The sequence below is a fragment of the Teleopsis dalmanni genome, chromosome X (assembly GCF_002237135.1).
Source record: "Teleopsis dalmanni isolate 2A chromosome X, ASM223713v2, whole genome shotgun sequence".
NCBI lineage: Eukaryota > Metazoa > Arthropoda > Insecta > Diptera > Diopsidae > Teleopsis > Teleopsis dalmanni.
Genome location: NC_051848.1, coordinates 101,085,996 through 101,094,031, shown reverse-complemented (window position 1 = coordinate 101,094,031; position 8,036 = coordinate 101,085,996). Strand labels below are relative to the sequence as shown.

The 8,036-nt window shown below is 31.6% G+C and overlaps 1 protein-coding gene across 1 annotated transcript in view; it reads right to left on the bottom strand.

Moving 5' to 3' along the window:
* The window catches only part of LOC119688848, an 11,825-nt gene that overhangs the window by 1,237 nt on the left and 2,552 nt on the right, over window positions 1-8,036 (bottom strand). The gene's annotated exons all lie outside the window — the stretch shown is intronic.

Genomic DNA, 8,036 nt, shown 5'->3' with positions numbered 1-8,036 from the left:
TTAAATTTCAATGCACATTTATTAACCAATAAATTATTAGGTGTATTCAATATTAAATACTTTTATTTGTAACCGAAAATTATTATTATAATAATTTGTTATCGGGCTAATTGGTCAAATTTAAATAGAAATAAAAAAGACACTAATTTATTATTTATATTTAAAAATCATTTATACTCTATTAAAAATAATTCTTCCGATATTTCGACTATCTTCGATGACTATCGAGAACTTTGGCGGCCTATTTCTAGGCTGGGGCGTACTCAGTGTATAACTTTCTGATTAAAGTTGGTTTTTTCTTTTTTCTTAATTAATGGGAAACGAACTTATATCTAATTTATTAAGATAATAACAAAAAAGAACTCAGTTGACTTAACTAAATTCAATACTTTACTTTACAATCTAAGCTTCAACAAATATCTCTTATCTGACTATATATATATATTTTTTTTTTTTTTTTTAGAAAATTCCTTTTAAACAATTTGATAGCATACAATTTGTCTTTGAATAAAAACAATTAATTCAATTAAATTAATCTAATTTAATGAATTATTTCTCTGTTCTGCCTTTCATAATAAAAAAAATGATTAAAGGATAAATATTTTTTTCCTGCTTAAATGTATGTTATTGTATCTGCCAAATTCAATAGGTAATAATAGGTAATAAAAAGGTAATAAGAAAGGTAATAAAAATAAATTTTGAAATTTAACATTTGGTGAATTTCTGCCGTTCGGGTTTTTTTTCCCAAGTTATATGGATGTCATTTGACGTCCGTTGTCCGTTGGCTTAACGGTATATTTGTTATGTCGTGCATTTAAATATGCCAATGTCATGAATTTAAATATACTAGGGTCGCCAGTGGTCGAAATTCGACCAATAGAAAATACAATTTATTTATTTTAATAGTAAATAAATTTTATTGATGAATTTGATTAAAATATGAACAAAATCTAAAGAAAGTTGTAGAAAACAATTTAAAAAATAAATTAAAATTTATAATTTCATCTCGTGCAAAATTATTTGTTGTGTTTCTGGTTTTGGCTTAATTCTTCCTTGTATTAGCAATCCAATCAAATCGTTTAATTTAAATTTGTCGTCATATGTGACCACATATGCACCTGCGAAAAAAGAAAATAATTAGTATAAAATATGAAATATGATGAATTGTTTGAATGAAATACCGATAAAGTTTCGAACTGATGCTCCATTTTGAAATCTTTTCAACAAATAAATTATCTTAACATCTGCTCCGTACATTTGTTCTTCAGGTGATATCGGAAAGTTATCAGTATAGGAATCAGCAATTTTGTAGAACAGCACCTTTTTCTAAAGAAATTCGAAATTCTGACGCAATTTATTGCGTCAATTTATTGCATAATTTCGACAATGCGACTTTGTACAACATCTCGCTCCCGTGTTAATTATCAAACAAATTCCTATACTCTGCCATCACGAAATCAAATCGCGGTATGCAGTGAAGGCAAGAAACAAAGAAATGAAATTGGCAAATGAACGAATGAAAAAAATTAAATATTGAAAAACATTCAAACTGAATGAAATCTAAAATGATAATAATGCATAATAATAATTCTATATTTTATATCACGAAGTTCTCAAAACTTCAGTGTAAACAATATTTTTTGTAAAAACCCTTTCATCATTAGCCAAATGACCTTGTCCACCTTCATTACTGACATAAAATTTAAGTCCGTCAAATAATCTAACTCAACTGGCTGCAACGTAAAGTTGACCATGCGAAAAAAAAGTCTCCTCAACAATATTCCAACTCTATTAAATGTCTGTCCTTGGGATTTGTTAATTGTCATAGCAAATGCGCTGATGACTGTGGAAACTGTGTTCTTTGAAAATTAAATGGCAGTGCAGTCCCTGAATACGTCAAGTGTATGCGTGGAATCAAAACACGTTTTCCGCGAGCAACTCCAGTGAGTACTTCACAATCTATTGTGTTATTATACATTGCTTTGACTCGCATTCTCGTCCCATTCACTAATGCTTGCTTCGTATTTAAATTTCGAATTAACAAAACTATCGCATTAATCTTGAGCTCCAACTTATGTGGTGGCAAACCACTTACAATCAAAGTATTCAAAAATTCTACTGGATAGTTGCACACCTCACTGTTATCCTCGCAAATAATTCTGTCAAAACTGTAGTAAACCTTTTTTTCACCAGCGATGCGATTCAATACATCGTTATTGATAAGTCCACAATCTTCATTAGTTGGAGCTAACACAACTGACTTCAACATTCTATCTGATAAAATGGTTTCATTAATATCTCCAAAAATATCATGTACTGTGTTAGATTCAACACCTATCAAATTTGCTGGAATTTCTACTAAATCTTCACCATTGTCAATTCTCTTTAGAAATTGAACGAATTCCAACTCTTCGGGGAGTGCTCTCATATTTTGAGTTAACGTTATATGATTGAAAAACGGGAATTCTGCCCAACTCGTAATACAATTTGCAATCATTACTGCTATTATAAATAATGCCGCCGAATTAATAAATCTGGCATAACTACTACTTTTTTTATTTTCGGAACTGTATTTTCCATCAGATTTATAGGCAGTTTAAAAACATTATGGAGTGTCTTTCCACCAATCAATAAAGTGGAAGCAATACCACTAAATGCACACGAAATACAGCGAAGATTAAGGGAATTTAATTTACGAATTATAGCCGTTTGTGTGAATGTTTTCCCACAACCTGCATGGGATGTCAAACAAAACACATTTGATCCTGTATCGTGATACTGAACTTCACGAATAACTTTATCAATAGTATCACGCTGTTCATTATTTGCGCAATTATAAAGCTCATTAAATAAACATTCTTCTACAAAAGGATCAAAAATATCGAGATCAGCAAATTCTGGCATTATTGTAGGTGTAGGCAAACCAAGTGACGTACATGTAACATTATGTGTTAACAAAATATCCTCGATTTCCAATAATACTCTATTAAAAGAAACATCTACACTACAACCATCTCTAACGAAATCTTCGCTTAAATGATCTCTAAATTCCACCCAAAGCGCTAATGTATTTGCTGGAATATTGAAGGCACAATTAATCGCAAACAAATTACGCATTTGTTTTCCTGAGTTAAATGTCTTAGCTTCATTGAGAGAAACTCTCCACTCGTTATAATTGGACGCAATTTCCCTAGCATGACATGCTTCGATAAATGTCCTATAAACAATTCCATTGAATGTACGCACATCTTCATATGATTTTGGCCCTTTTACATGCAACAAAAGTAATCTTAAATGGAATTGCTCAATTTCTTTGGGAGACACCATATAGACACCGAGTAATAATTTTATCTCCTCCTCGTTGTCTTTTTTGCCAAGATTTTCTACTATCAATCCAAACATAATGCAATGAAATTTCCATATACGTATATTGATTAGCAGATGAATCACTTTGATTCAATTGAAAGAAAGCTAATAGCTTCGTAAGCTTAGGATTTTCTACTGCTTGTCTTTCTTGGCCTTCGCGAAATATAATATTTTGTCTTTGTGGCAAATGAATGTCAAGACGAATTATAATATGAGACTGAAAATGCATAGGAAATTCATATATTCGCCACATAGCCTCAGTTGATCCCACATATCGACCATTCAAAAAATTTCTAACGTCATCTACTTCAACTTATACTTGTTAGTCATTTTCGTTTGTGCTTTCACTTTGAATTAAAACAGTTGCACTATCAAAACCCTTATATACATATTTATATATGTACTTAATACTTTTGACGGAAGTGCACACCTCGACATTAATGTGACAATTATATTTTGCAAACAAATACGGGTTGTATGGAACGACATAACGATTATCTAAAGACTTTCCTCTAACATCAACGGAAACATTATTATCGCGCCGTCTATACAACGGATAACCATTAACTGATTCTTTCGTTAATTGTACAAAATCCTTTGGAAATTGTTTTGAATATTTTCCATCTTGCATACATACAGAGCTTGGATTCAAAACACCGCATGGTGTTGTTTGACAACAAATTCATGTAATTTTGGCTGCAAATTTTTATCCGGTATCTCTGCACAAACTATTTTATCAATATCAGCCGGCCCGACAATTTTGTCATTTTCACATAAAGTTATCAAAATGTGAGCATGAGGCAAACCTCTTTTTTGAAATTCGATTGTACATATATATAAGAGCCTCAACTTTGCCAAAAATATATTTATTCCAAATGTCAGAAATGAGTTCTTTTAACTTCGATTTAAATACACGCACAACTATTTCAGGCCTGAAATGAGATGATTCATTAGGATCAATATTATATACAATTTCCGCCCAATTCTGATTGCAAGTCATTGTAACAAAAAGCGATGGCTTGCCGAAGTACTGAACAATTGACATTGCATCTAAGTAATTTTGATACATGTTTCTCGGAGACCCAGTGAAGGATGAAGGCAAAATCACTTTACGACCTAAGCTACCATCTCCTACTTGATTCGTTTGCAAATAATCACTAATATTGTTATACACATCTGCCCTCAAATTTACTTGATTCTGTCTTATAAAATGTAGTCGACATACTTCTATTCTCACATACATATCAACAATGTATTGCAAAAATAGTTTTTGCGATTTATGCAAAAAGCTAAATTGATCCCTTATTGCAAATCTGAAGCATGCAAATTGTAACATTGTAACTTTATTTCGAATCTGCCTACCATTAGAATTATGTTGCACGTTATGCGATATATTAACGTGCCAACCAAAATCTCCATTTGGGAATAGTAAAGGATATGCCAATGGTTCCAAAGCAGAATCTAATACTAATACATTCTTAACTACACCATTTGTTTTTAAAAGAGATATCATATTTCTCTCAAATGGTGGTTCACCATCTATAGTCGTAAATATTATATCTTCGTATATCTGTATCACGATTCACGATAATTGCCATACAAATCTCTTTTTGTGCATTGCATACTCTATCATAATGTTCTTTCATTGTACAAAATGAATATCTCTCGAATTGAAGTGTTGTTAATGTCGATTCAACCAATTAATTAACCTTAACTATCACACAATTCACAATTAAAATTCATCACAATTAAAATTTAACTATCACACAATACACTTGAAATAAATCTAAAAATTTCAAACTCATTAACCTTAACTATCCACATTTCACAATTAAAATATATCACAATTAAAATTTATCAAAATTAAAATTTATCACAATTAAAATTTAACTATCACACAATGCAAATAAAACGATTGATATCAAAGGATATTTCCACTTCAATGCGTTTTTTTTATTCACAAACAATATTTGAAATTTAATGAGCTTTAAAAATCTGATTGTAACAGAATCCACAAAGTCCAAACACACAAAGTCCAAACACACAAAGTCCACTTTTTTCCAAAAGTGGAAAAAAATCGCACACACAAATCCACCGTAAACAATTAACAATTCGTCACAAAAAAAAACTTTGAAAAACACATGTATTTTGTTGTTGTAGTCGCTAAATTTACGCCAACGCATTTTTACCTGTGTTTCCGTTAACGTACATGCGAAAAAATAACGTTGTGCTCTTCTGCACGTCTTCACCTTTCCAACGGTATAAATTTTATCCATATATGTCAACGGCAACACAGTTAAAACGGGGTAACAAACTTTTATGTTAGCGTAATTATATTTAAATTTGTCGTCATATGTGACCACATATGCACCTGCGAAAAAAGAAAATAATTAGTATAAAATATGAAATATGATGAATTGTTTGAATGAAATACCGATAAAGTTTCGAACTGATGCTCCATTTTGAAATCTTTTCAACAAATAAATTATCTTAACATCTGCTCCGTACATTTGTTCTTCAGGTGATATCGGAAAGTTATCAGTATAGGAATCAGCAATTTTGTAGAACAGCACCTTCTTCTAAAGAAATTCGAAATTCTGACGCAATTTATTGCGTTCATCCTTCAATTTTCTTTAATACCTTAAATAATAAAATAATTAAAAAAAAAAAAACAAAAAAAATCCTTCGATTTTCAATTGATCGCGTTTATTCTTTATTGAATCCATAATTTCGACAATGCGACTTTGCTCAACATCTCGCTCCCGTGTTAATTATCAAACAAATTCCTATACTCTGCCATCACGAAATCAAATCGCGGTATGCAGTGAAGGCAAGAAACAAAGAAATGAAATTGGCAAATGAACGAATGAAAAAAATTAAATATTGAAAAACATTCAAACTGAATGAAATCTAAAATGATAATAATGCATAATAATAATTCTATATTTTATATCACGAAGTTCTCAAAACTTCAGTGTAAACAATATTTTTTGTAAAAACCCTTTCATCATTAGCCAAATGACCTTGTCCACCTTCATTACTGACATAAAATTTAAGTCCGTCAAATGATCTAACTCAACTGGCTGCAACGTAAAGTTGACCATGCGAAAAAACAAGTCTCCTCAACAATATTCCAACTCTATCAAATGTCTGTCCTTGGGATTTGTTAATTGTCATAGCAAATGCGCTGATGACTGTGGAAACTGTGTTCTTTGAAAATTAAATGGCAGTGCAGTCCCTGAATACGTCAAGTGTATGCGTGGAATCAAACCACGTTTTCCGCGAGCAACTCCAGTGAGTACTTCACAATCTATTGTGTTATTATGCATTGCTTTGACTCGCATTCTCGTCCTATTCACTAATGCTTGCTTCGTATTTAAATTTCGAATTAACAAAACTATCGCATTAATCTTGAGCTCCAACTTATGTGGTGGCAAACCACTTACAATCAAAGTATTCAAAAATTCTACTGGATAGTTGCATACCTCACTGTTATCCTCGCAAATAATTCTGTCAAAACTGTAGTAAACCTTTTCTTCACCAGCGATGCGATTCAATACATCGTTATTGATAAGTCCACAATCTTCATTAGTTGGAGCTAACACAACTGACTTCAACATTCTATCTGATAAAATGGTTTCATTAATATCTCCAAAAATATCATGTACTGTGTTAGATTCAACACCTATCAAATTTGCTGGAATTTCTACTAAATCTTCACCATTGCCAATTCTCTTTAGAAATTGAACGAATTCCAACTCTTCGGGGAGTGCTCTCATATTTTGAGTTAACGTTATATGATTGAAAAACGGGAATTCTGCCCAACTCGTAATACAATTTGCAATCATTACTGCTATTATAAATAATGCCGCCGAATTAATAAATCTGGCATAACTACTACTTTTTTTATATTCGGAACTGTATTTTCCATCAGATTTATAGGCAGTTTAAAAACATTATGGAGTGTCTTTCCACCAATCAATAAAGTGGAAGCAATACCACTAAATGCACACGAAATACAGCGAAGATTAAGGGAATTTAATTTACGAATTATAGCCGTTTGTGTGAATGTTTTCCCACAACCTGCATGGGCTGTCAAACAAAACACATTTGATCCTGTATCGTGATACTGAACTTCACGAATAACTTTATCAATAGTATCACGCTGTTCATTATTTGCGCAATCATAAAGCTCATTAAATAAACATTCTTCTACGAAAGGATCAAAAATATCGAGATCAGCAAATTCTGGCATTATTGTAGGTGTAGGCAAACCAAGTGACGTACATGTAACATTATGTGTTAACAAAATATACTCGATTTTCAATAATACTCTATTAAAAGAAACATCTACACTACAACCATCTCTAACGAAATCTTCGCTTAAATTATCTCTAAATTCCACCCAAAGCGCTAATGCATTTGCTGGAATATTGAAGGCACAATTAATCGCAAACAAATTACGCATTTGTTTTCCTGAGTTAAATGTCTTAGCTTCATTGAGAGAAACTCTCCACTCGTTATAATTGGACGCAATTTCCCTAGCATGACATGCTTCGATAAATGTCCTATAAACAATTCCATTGAATGTACGCACATCTTCATATGATTTTGGCCCTTTTACATGCAACAAAAGTAATCTTAAATGGAATTGCTCAATTTCTTTGGGA